Source organism: Prenolepis imparis, unplaced genomic scaffold (genome assembly GCF_030444845.1).
Source record: "Prenolepis imparis isolate NDT839.2.m4 unplaced genomic scaffold, iyPreImpa1.0 SCAF_1, whole genome shotgun sequence".
Lineage (NCBI taxonomy): Eukaryota > Metazoa > Arthropoda > Insecta > Hymenoptera > Formicidae > Prenolepis > Prenolepis imparis.
In genome coordinates this window covers 27,460,305-27,472,987 of record NW_028141159.1, presented here as the reverse complement: position 1 = coordinate 27,472,987, position 12,683 = coordinate 27,460,305, and the positions used below count along the sequence as shown (strand labels likewise).

General features: G+C 25.4%; 1 long non-coding RNA gene across 1 annotated transcript; it reads left to right on the top strand.

Moving 5' to 3' along the window:
• Positions 1-365: 365 nt before the first annotated feature.
• On the top strand, positions 366-2,350 carry LOC145938020 (uncharacterized). Its single transcript, XR_014425666.1, has 5 exons — positions 366-695; positions 1,089-1,230; positions 1,328-1,388; positions 1,495-1,803; positions 1,925-2,350. It is a non-coding gene; the product is annotated as an uncharacterized LOC145938020 (long non-coding RNA).
• The last annotated feature ends 10,333 nt before the right edge of the window (positions 2,351-12,683 follow it).

Genomic DNA, 12,683 nt, shown 5'->3' with positions numbered 1-12,683 from the left:
TATTAATCGCTGGGAGAAACGTCAAAGATATTTTAATTGTATTGGACGTATGTATTCCGTTAGCCCATCTCAAATAGAATTGTTTCATTTACGTATACTTTTATTACATGTTAAAGGAGCTACAAGTTTTCAAGAATTAAGAACAGTTAATAACGAGATAGATCAAACTTTTACTGCTGCATGTTTAGCATTAGGACTCATAGAAGATGATGAAGAATGCACTGTAAAAAAATTAAGTAAATTTACACAAATAATAGTTGTAAAAATTACATGATTAGTCTTGTAAATATAAGAAATCATGTAATTTTACAGAAATTATGTAATTCCACAAAAATTATGTAGATTTGTCTTTTATTATGTAAATATATCTTCTTTTATATGGAAACTTACGAAATAATATGATATTTTAAAGATTTTATGTAATTATCCAAATTTTTGTAATATTACTCAACACAACAGTAATATTCTATATATCGTGTGGTATATTCATATTCCATGCGCGCATATTGCGCGATTATAGGTGGAAGTGACGCGCTGTTGCCACTCTGTTACAATCACGTCGCGACATGTTACTGCTGTTCCTAACTGTGATGCGTTACGAGTGCGTATATTAGAGTGTTTTGTTTCCGTGCAATACCAAAGGAAGAAATCAATCAATCACTGCATCTACTTGTATTCAACTTTTTACAAGAAAGGTAACTGTAATATTTTAGTAAGTTTTTTTCAAAACGTACAGGAGGTTAAGTAGCAAAAGGGAAAGTAGTAGGTCTTTTGTACATAGATTAATAATCAAATTATTTTAAGTTTTTTATGTAAATACTCGCGATTCCTTGTTTAATATCCATTCACTTTGCACACAAATATTATGAAAAAATTGTTTCATACAGCATGTGCTAAATTCTTACACAAGTATATACATGGCCATGGAAACAAAAAAAGTGTAATCTATAAATATTACATAGTTTAATTTTTGTCTATAACAGCAATCATTAATTCTGTCGCATTGTTTAGATCAACTACTTTGTACAACATATCCTAAAGTATTATTATATGTAATTAATGATATACATTTATATGATGTTATATAGGTGCGCATGTAAATGTGTGAGATATACGTTACAATAATATAAAGATATCATCGATTCAAATAACCCTACAGAGTTAAAATTGATCAAAATCATCATGAAGCATTTTAAAGAAGATTTTGAAGAATTATTTAAAACATATCCTGTAAATACTTTTTTAAAAATATGTATTGTAATTTATTTTGATTATGAAAATGTCACCAAACTTGCATTTTATTAACTAAAGTTAATTTATTAAACAGGAAGGAACAGCTTTGGAGGATATAGAACCGCCAATTGTAGCACCATGCATCGTAATCATAAGTAATTTCGCTATACATATAATAATATTTAATTTGATTTTAGTATATTATAATTGTTATATATTTGTGATTGTGCTCTAATTATCATATATATTTGATTATTACAGATGATCCAGCATGTCGAATGTTTTATTTATATATAGAAAAATTATTGATTGAAAGGACATATTGCTTTTATGAAGCCTTAAAAATGTTGATGTCGGTTTATTATATTTTCAATATGGAATATCCCAGAAATAGTACATGTACCTTAGAATTTTTACAAAAATATTTTTTAAATATTCATCCAGCTTGTGGCTCAAAATCTCGTAAGGTGTCAACAAAATACAAAGTACTATCACTCTTTAATAAATTAAGAAGCATATCAGACCAAGAAAATATTGCTACAGATAATATGTAACAAATACATAACAAAAGTAAGCATCATTCATATTAAAAAAATATATACGTTATATATTTATATTAATTTGTAATACACTTTATATCTTTACATTTTTATACTTGTTTCATAATCTGTACTATTTTTATTTGTTCCAGATTTTTATACAAAAGTAGAAATATATTATGGTCATTCAGGACTTTTTAATTTAGCCTACTTTGTTCTATTACCGCTATAGATATATCTCTATTTAGATTCTCTATTATTATGAAGGTCGACATAAAAACGAATTAAATGCGCTACATTATTTTGCAATGGGAATCTCACGTAAATATGTCAATAATTTGATGAATTCGACGAAACAGCGATTTTGGTATTAAATTATATACTAATATCTATATTACAATAATTCTTACTGCTGTGAAATTAATGAGTTTATTTTTTCATATTTTTAAATATAATTAATTAGTGTTTTTTATTTTGTATTGTTAAACATAATTAAAGAGAGATTTATTTTTGTTTTTAATTTTATATTGCTAAGTATATATAATACATTTATTTTCGTATTACTATAAGTACATATAATTAATGAGTTTTTTTTGTTTGTATACTAAATATAGTTTTTAAATTGTTTTTTTTTGTTTGATATTAAAAGAAATTTTTATGTGATTATATAATTTTACTTTTGCAAATGCAATATTATGAATTATTTGAATAAGTAAATTTTATCAACAAAAATTTAATATAATAAGTAATAAGTATTGTATTAGATAATTATTATACTGTATTACACAGTAAAACTTGTATCTTTTATTTATACTGTTAACATTGTCAATAAAAATAATTGAAGGTTTTTAAAACAGGGTAAATATTTCTCCATGCAATCACGTGGCATATCGGGAACATATATATATTTTTGACTAATCTCTTCTTGAATAATTATAATAAAATTTATATTTTAAAATATAATATCACAAACATGCAGAATACTAAAATTATGTTTACAAAAATGTTTTGTAAACATAATCTCTGTAATGTAAATTTCATATTTCGATTTGTAATAATACAAATGCGTAAACTATTATTACATTAATATTTTGTGGATTTACATTCTGTTGTGTGAATTTAATATTTGAATGTTTAATAATACAATTATAAAAAATATTTTTACATTATCGTCTTATAATTTTACATACATATTGTAAAGTTATTTTTGCAATCAGCTTAATTACAAATGAAGAAATTAATTTTACTTGTATACTGCAAATTTACAAACGCGTGGAAATTTACAACTATTATAGTGGGTCTTAAAATTACCCACTATAATAGTTGTAATTTTACACAAAATTTTTTTACAGTGTGGTATCGCGCAATGAATGAAGCAAAAGTTTGGATGATGCCAAGACGACTTCGTAATTTATTCGTACGAATTTTGATTCATTGTCAACCAATTCATCCGAAAAAGTTATGGGATGAGTTTAAAAAAGATATGTCGGAAGATTATACAAGACGATTTGGACCTATAATAGGAATAAAGAAAGTTTATAATTATATTATTAATTTACTTCAAAAAGAAGGATCAAATATTGCTAATTTTCCTGAAATGGAACAAGAAATAGAAGAACAAGAAATAAACGACGAAGAACAAATTGAAGAAGATACATCGATAGGTATGCGACAATATGAACAATTAAATACAGAACAAAAAGAAATTGTTGATACTATTTTAATAGCAACAAGTAATAATAGTGACGACTGTTTTTATATTGATGGTCCAGGTGGATCTGGTAAAACTTTCCTTTATAAAACCTTGTATTATCTATTTAAAAGTAGAGCAAAAATAATTAATACGATGGCATTTACCGGTATTGCTGCAACATTACTTCCAAATGGAAAAACAATACACAAAGTTTTTGGATTACCTGTACCTCTTTTCGCTGATTCTACATCAAACATTAAAGTTCAATCTAAAGAGGCTGAAAATTTAAAACTTATAGATGTTTTTATTATAGACGAAGCTCCTATGGCACCACGCTATGTATTAGAAATAATGGATCGAACATTACGTGATATAATGCAAAATGATTTACATTTTGGTGGTAAAATCGTTCTTCTTGGTGGAGATTTTAGACAATTATTACCTGTAAAAGAAAGAGCTACGCGTTGTGAAATTATAAATTTATCGATAAAATTTAGTATTCTATGGAAGCAATTTAAAATATTTTCATTGACACAAAATATGAGAACTTTACCACAGGAAAAAGAATTTGCACAATTTTTACTAAATTTAGGTAATGGTTCTTTAAATGATAATTCAGATAATATTCACATTCCAGAAAAATGTATAGCAAATGCAAATTCGGATATGTTTAAAGACATGTACGGTGACATTATAAAACATAAACAATATAAAACTATGGCTAATTACGTTATATTATCTGCAAGAAATGTCGATGTTAATGAAATAAATGAAAAAGTAGTAAATTGATGGATGAAACGACAGAAAGAGTTTATACAAGTATAGATACTCTTGAAACGACTGGAGATAATCAAGATATATATGAAACAATTCCGATAGAATATCTCAACTCTTTAAATCCAACGTGTCTTCCACCTTATCAATTACGCTTAAGAAAATATATACTATTATCATGCTTATTAGAAATCTTAGTATCAGCGAAGGTTTATGTAATGGTACCAGATTATTAATTTTAGATTTAAATAATAACTTATTACGTTGTGAAATTTTAACAGGTAATAAGATTGGAGAAATAATTTTTCTTAATCGTATTACTTTATATTGCGAAAATGTATATCCATTTACTTTTAAAAGAAGACAATTTCCAGTAAAATTGGCATTTGCTATGACAATAAATAAATCACAAGGACAAACTTTCGAAAAAATTGCAATAGATCTTCGAAAAAATATTTTCAATCATGGACAATTGTATGTAGCTTTTTCACGAGTTCGTTCTTGGGATTCATTGAAAGTTTATTTAAAGGATGATAATTTGTCCAAAAAAATAAAGAACTATGTTTATAAAGAAATATTTGATTAATAAAATATAACAAATGAAAAAGGGAAATATAATTATAAATATAAAAATAAAAATAAAAAGTAAAAAAAAATAAAAATAAGAATAAAAACAAAAATAAATAAAAATTAAAAGAATTTTTGTTTTAAATATTTGTATGTGTATGATTTAATTAAAAAGTGATAATTATCGTTTTATAACATTTTAATTGCATTTAGAATAAAAATTAAAAAATAAAAAACAAATAAAAAATTTTAATATTAATTTTAATTTTTTTAAATATTAGCGATATTTAATTTCTTCCAAATTTTAGGACCCAATATACAAATCATTATGTTAGGTATGGACACGTCATTTTTCAATATTTTTTATTATCAGAGGACCATTTCAAGGACGTATTCCCATATTTTACAGCCCTCTCATTCATTTTTTAATTAGTTTCAATCATTTAAAGCGATAATTAAGTTTGAAAAAGTTTGAAAAATTATTTTTGAATAATTATCTTTTTATGTAATAATTATATTTTTTATCGTCTTATTATATTATTTAATTAATAATGAGAGATTGATTATAATTCATTTAGTTCAAATAATTATGACGAGAGTCATATGAATACAATATTTCTAAAAATTTCAATTTAAAAATGAAGCAAAATTATTTTCACATATGTAATTTTCTAATATTTAAATTTATTTATATTTATTAATATTATATATTAGAATTATAATATTAATATTAAAAATAGGTTTATTATCGTGACATAAATAACATTTGAAGATGGCGCGCGCGTTAGCGCGCGCTGCGTACTAGTCCTATATGAAAAAAGTCATGAAACGCCTGAAGTGTGTGTTTTGTATCGCTTGTATTGTTGCCCCTTTTCCGCGTGTCTGATTGGCGGTCGATGCTTTCGTGAGAGAGAGGTGTGAATGTAATCGCTGAAAGTTCGGTGACAGTTTAATGACATTTCGTGAGCGGGGTTATTATAATATTAAATATCGAGAGAGAGGATCCGGCATTCTAATTAATATAAGTCGACGCGTCATAAAATATAAAAGTATATTGCTTGCAACATTTTACTGTGAAGCAGATGTCGGCTTGCAAATCCTTTCAATTTCTGCTACGTTTTTAATATTATAATACATATTTCAGGTTATTAAGAAGAAAGAATTAATAACAACAAAAAATAAAGAAATAGAAATAGAATAAAAAGGAAGATAAAGAAAAGATTTTTATCGAGAAGAAAAAGGAGCTAAGAGAGAAAGAAAGAGCTAGAGAGAGAGAGAGAGAGAGAGAGAGAGAGAGAGAGAGAGAGAGAGAGAGAGAGAGAGAGAGAGAGAGAGAGAGAGAGAGAGAGAGAGAGAGAGAGAGAGAGAGAGAGAGAGAGAGAGAGAGAGAGAGAGAGAGAGAAGATACATAACAGATAAAGAGAAGATCCACTGACAAAAAAGTATGTATACGGCGCTGACTTGATTATTAAAGTAGTATTAATATTCGAAGACGAGCGATAAATTAATCTTTTCCATATTTCAAAAGTATATTGTTTGTACAACATTTTGCTGCGAAGCAGATGTCGGCTTGCACACTTTTTCAATTTTTGCCTCGTCTTGAAATATTGAATACCGACAATAGTCGCCGCGCAATTAATACGGCGCTGATTTTATTATTAAAGTAGTATTAATAAAAGGCTAGCGATAAATTAATTATAGATAAAAAAGCTATAAAGCATTTAAAGCATTTGAAGTTCACGTAAAGTTCATGTATAAGCCGCGCGGCGACATTGGTCAGTATTTAATAATTAAATACGTGGCAGAAATTAAAAGACTGTGCAAGCCGACACCTGCTTGGCAGCAAAATGTTGTCCAAATGATATACATTTAAAAAATGTAAAATATTAATTTATCGCTCGCCTTTAAATATTAATACTCTTTTAATAATTCTTTAAATATTGAACACCGACAATTGTTGCCGCGTGTGGTTTATACAGCGCTGACTTGACGATTAAAGGAGTATTAATATTTAATGGCGAGCGAGATAAATTAATCTTTTTCATATTTAAAAATTATATTGTTTGGACAACATTTTGCTGCCAAGCAGATGTCTTCCTGCAAATTCTTAATATTATTATTAATAAAGAAATAATAAATAAATAATATATTTCAGGTTATAAATAGTTAAAAAATAAGAAGAAACAATTAAAAACAACAAAAAATAAAAAAAGAGAAATAGAATAAAGAAGAAAATAAAGAAAAGATTTTCATCGAGAAAAAAAGGGGCAAAGAGAGGGAGAGAAAGATATAGAGAAAGTGAGAAGATACATAACCGATAGAGAGAAAATACACAGATAAAAAAGTATGTTATTGACTTGATTATTAAAGCAGTATTAATATTTAAAAATGAGCGATAAATTAATCTTTTCTATATTTCAAAAGTATATATATATATATATATATATATATATATATTATTACATATATATATTTATTATATACACATATATATTTATATATATTATATATATATTATTACATATGTATATATATTATAAGTATTCATTTACGCATTGTACGTATAAATATGTATCACTTTATTTTATTATACAAAATCTAATAAATAAATAATTTATTACAGTTAATAGAAAAGCCTAAAGAAGGGGGGTTAAAAACAATTAAAAGAAAAAAAATAAGAAAGAGAAATAAAAAAGATATAGAAAAAAGAAGATTTTCATCAAGAGAAGAAGATAGAGAGTGGGAGATTGAGTTAGAAGGGAGAGAGGGGGGGGAGAGAGAGAGAGAGAGAGAGAGAGAGAGAGAGAGAGAGAGACAAGATATAAAGAAAAGAATAAATATCCTTTATTTATATCTTTTTTTATACCAAAATTGTCATATAGTTTGTTTCAAATAATTATTTAAATTTTATATATGTATAAAAATGTATTATTCTGCTTTTATATATATTACATTTATCAATATATATATTATCAAATTTAAGTTTATTTAGATTCAGTTAAAAATATGTTTTTTTAATTTTCTGTTATTATACTAAAATCGATTTTAATATTAATTATTAAATTAAAATTAACTTAATAATTTAATTGTTGGATTAATTACAATTGATTCTAATTTAAATTTTTAGATTAAAATTTATTTTATTATAAATTATTATATTAAAGTTTTAATTTTAAATTATATTGAAATTAGTTGTGATTAAATTTATTGTTAAATTAATTAGTTTTGATTGTTATAATTATTTAATTAAAATTAATTTAAATTATAAACAATTAGATTAAAAAATTTTTAAATTAAATTAAATTAAAAAATTGAAAAATATAAAAATAAAAAAATAAATAAAAAAATAATAAAAAGTAAATAAAATAAAAATATTAAGATTAAAATTTAAAAAAAATTATAAAATTAGATTTAATTAAAATTGTTTGGTTGAAATTAAATTAATTTTTATTTTTACCAAAATTGAATTTTATTTGATATAAAATTGAATGGCGATTTGACATTACTTGAATTGAAGTTGGTTGTGACTTGGATTATTGGACTGAAATTAATTGTAATTTGGATTATTAGATTGAAAATAAACTTGAATTGAAATTGGTTGTGAGTAGTTATTGATTTGAAATTATTATTGAATTGAAATTTGACTTGTGAATTGAAATTGGTTGTTACTTGGATTGTTGGACTGAAATGAATTGAAATTTGATTTGTGAATTGAAATTGGTTGTTACTTTGATTGTTGACTGAAATTGATGATTTGAATTATTAGCGATTGAAATTTGATTGAATTAAAATTAATTGTGATTTGGATTAGTGGATTAAAATTGATTTTGAGGCTTGGATTGTTGGATTGAAGTTTGACTTAAATTGAAATTGATTATGATTTGAAATTGATTGTAATTTGGATTTTTTATTAGATTAAAATTTGACTTAAATTGATGTTAGTTTTAACTTGATTCAAATTAGTTGTGATTTAAATTATTAAATTAAAATTAGCTTTTATTTAAATCGTTTTTATTTACATCTAGATTAAAAGTAATTTTTACTTCGATTAATATTAATTTTAACTTATTAGATTATTAAATTAAAATTAATTTTAATTAAATTATTAGTTTAAAGTTAGTTTCGATTCAAATTAATTAATTAAAATTATGTTTTAATTTGAATTAATTTTACTTTAAATTGTTGAATTAAAAATAATTTTTATTAAAATTATAAGATTAAAATTTTTTTTAATTTTCAAATTAATATTAAATTAAATTAATTATACTAATTTAATTAATTTTAAACTGAAATAAATAAAAACTGATAAAGTATTATTATAATAATTATTATTATTTAATTATTATTTATTGATACAAAAATTAAAATTGATTTTAATATGGAAATTGACATTGGTTTTCTCTTAAATTAAAGTTGGCTCTAATTTGAACTAAAATTGACTTTGGCTTGATGTTGAATTGAAATTGACTTTGATTTAGATTATTTAATTATTTTATTAAACTAATAATTTATTATGTCTCGAAGAAAAGTGGTTCGAACTGTTGAAGAAGAAGAAGAATTCCAGTGTAATAAACGAGAAAGAAAAGCAAAATCTCAAATGGAAAGACGGAAAATGAAACGAATGATAACTAAAAAAGATTGTCAATCTTTATCAAATAGCAGTGAGATTTGTCCAAATATAGCGCAAACTTTAACAAGCTTCTCGAGAAATATAGTAATAGATCATGTTGTTTCACAATTGGTTAATTCACCTATGAAAGTATTATCTCCAACGAATAATGTTAATGTTAACGATGATACTGATATAATTAGAAATGTTCACAATTCAACTACAGAAACTTTATTAAATAATAATATTACTTTCTCTATACCTAGCACATCAAATAGTACAAGCTTCTCGAGAAATATAGTAATAGATCATGTTGTTTCACAATCGGTTAATTCACCTATGAAAGTATTATCTCCAACGAATAATGTTAATGTTAACGATGATACTGATATAATTAGAAATGTTCACAATTCAACTACAGAAACTTTATTAAATAACAATATTACTTTCTCTATACCTAGCACATCAAATAGTACACACAATATAGTTGATAAAAGTAAAGTTGTAAATCGTATTGCACAATGTCGAGCTTTAAAAAAAGGATATGTTAATATTAATACGTCTACTACTCAACTACAAAATATTATAGAGTATTACATAGGAGAAATGAATATATGTTATGAACATTGTGGTGCAAAACATTTTAATTCTGAAGAAGTAGCTAATAAGGGTAATTCATTTAACGATTGTTGCAGCCATGGTTCTGTTAAGTTAGATTCTTTACCACAACCTCCGTATGAACTTCATGAATTATTTATTGGAAATCATCAAAAATCAAGTCATTTTTATAATCATATTCGTGGTTACAATAATACATTTTCATTTGCGTCATTTAATGCAAACTTAGCAGATTTTAGTGCGCAAAGACGTGGACCTTATTGTTTTAAAATTCAAGGACAAATTTATTATCAAATTAATACTGCGTTATATCCCTCATCTAACGAAATGCCAAGTTATGGTCAACTTTTTATCGTGGATAATAATGAAGCAACAGAATGTTGATTACATCGAAATTCGAATCATGATAAAGAAATTTTACATATAATAGATAATATAATGCGTACGAATAATGTTTTTGCACAATCTTACCGAATGATGCATGAAGAAATTGAACAAATCACTGAAAACAATAGTATACGTGAATTACAATTGGGATTTTTGACAACAAAAGGCATTGATCGTGGCCCTCCATTCCAATGTGCAAAGAGTAAATGAAGTTGCAGCTGTTTTTTCTACTACAGCAGATGGTGAAATTCCGGAAACTTATGTAACAATATATAATAAAAATAAGAAAACGTTACAAGTCAGTACAATGAATCCAAATGTAGAACCATGGATTTATCCATTATTCTATCCATATGGTAATTAATAAGGATGGCATGATAATTTACAACGTAAGAATTGTAATAAACGAGTAAGTAGAGCTGCATATGTAAAATATCACATAGCTATACGTGATAATTTTAATATTTTTATTATGGGAAGACGATTATTTCAACAATGGCTTGTAGATAGTTATATAAAAATTGAAAAGGATCGAATTAATTATTGTAAACAGAATCAAAAACAATTACGAGCTGAGACTTATCAAGGATTAATTGATTATTTAGCAAACACCGCCAATAATAACAATGCTCATATTGGAAAAATGATTATACTTCCATCGACATTTGTGGGTTCACCGCGTAATATGTTGCAACATTATCAAGATGCAATGGCTATTGTTCGGAAATATGGAAAACCAGATATCTTTGTTACTATGACTTGTAATCCAAATTGGCGCGAAATTAAAGAAAATTTACTTCCAAATCAACAACCTGCAGATAGGCCAGATATATGTGCTCGGGTATTTAATATAAAAAAGGATTATTTAATCGATATTATTGTTAGACAAAAATTTTTTGGTGAAGTTTTAGCATACGTTTACGTAATAGAATTTCAAAAACGTGGATTACCACATATACATTTATTGATTACATTAAAACAGAATTGTAAGATATCAAATTCTGAAATAGTTGATAAATTTATTTCTGCAGAAATTCCTGATCTTAATGAAAATGAAAGTTTACATAATGTTGTAATAAAACATATGATTCATGGACCATGTGGAAATTGGTGTTTGATAAATGATAAATGTTCGAAACATTTTCCAAAACCATTTCGACCTGAGACGACTATGGATGAAGATGGTTACCCGCACTATCGTCGAAGAAATAATGGATTACTGTACGAAAGACCTGGACGATACGTTGTTGATAATCGATATGTTGTTCCATTTAATCCAACGCTTTTACTTTTATTCAATAGCCATATTAATGTTGAAATAGTTTCGAGTATACGGTCAGTAAAATATTTATATAAATATATTTATAAAGGTCATGATGCAGCATCTATAGTTATTGGAGAAAATATAGATAAAACTATAAATCATGATGAAATTCAAGATTTTATTGAAGCTCGGTATGTCGGGCCTGTAGAAGCATGTTGGCGCATTTTAAGTAAACCTTTGCAAGAAAAAAGTCACGCTATATTTCGTTTACCGGTTCATTTACCAAATGAACATAATGTAATAATCGATGATAATATTAATAATGATGCTATAAGATCTGCTATAGAACGAGTAACAATGTTGTTAGATTATTTTGAATTAATGTTCGAGATGAAGAAGCAAAACAATATTTATACAGTGATATTCCATGTCATTATGTATTTAAAAAAATAAAAATTAATGGCAGAATTATTAATCGCTGGGAGAAACGTCAAAGATATTTTAATTGTATTGGTCGTATGTATTCCGTCAGCCCGTCTCAGATAGAATTGTTTCATTTACGTATACTTTTATTACATGTTAGAGGAGCTACAAGTTTTCAAGAATTAAGAACAGTTAATAACGAAATACATCAAACTTTCACTGCCGCATGTTTAGCATTAGGACTCATAGAAGATGATGAGGAATGGTATCGTGCAATGAATGAAGCAAAAATTTGGACGATGCCAAGACGACTTCGTAATTTATTTGTACGAATTTTGATTCATTGCCAACCAGTTCATCCAAAAAAATTATGGGATAAGTTTAAAATAGATATGTCGGAAGATTATGCAAGACGATTTGGACCTATAATAGGAATAAAGAAAGTTTATAATTATATTACTAATGTGCTTCAAATGGAAGGTTCAAATATTGCTAATTTTCCTGAATTAGAACAAGAAATTATTGAACAAGAAATAAATAATGAAGAACAAATTGAGGAAGATACATCAATAGGTA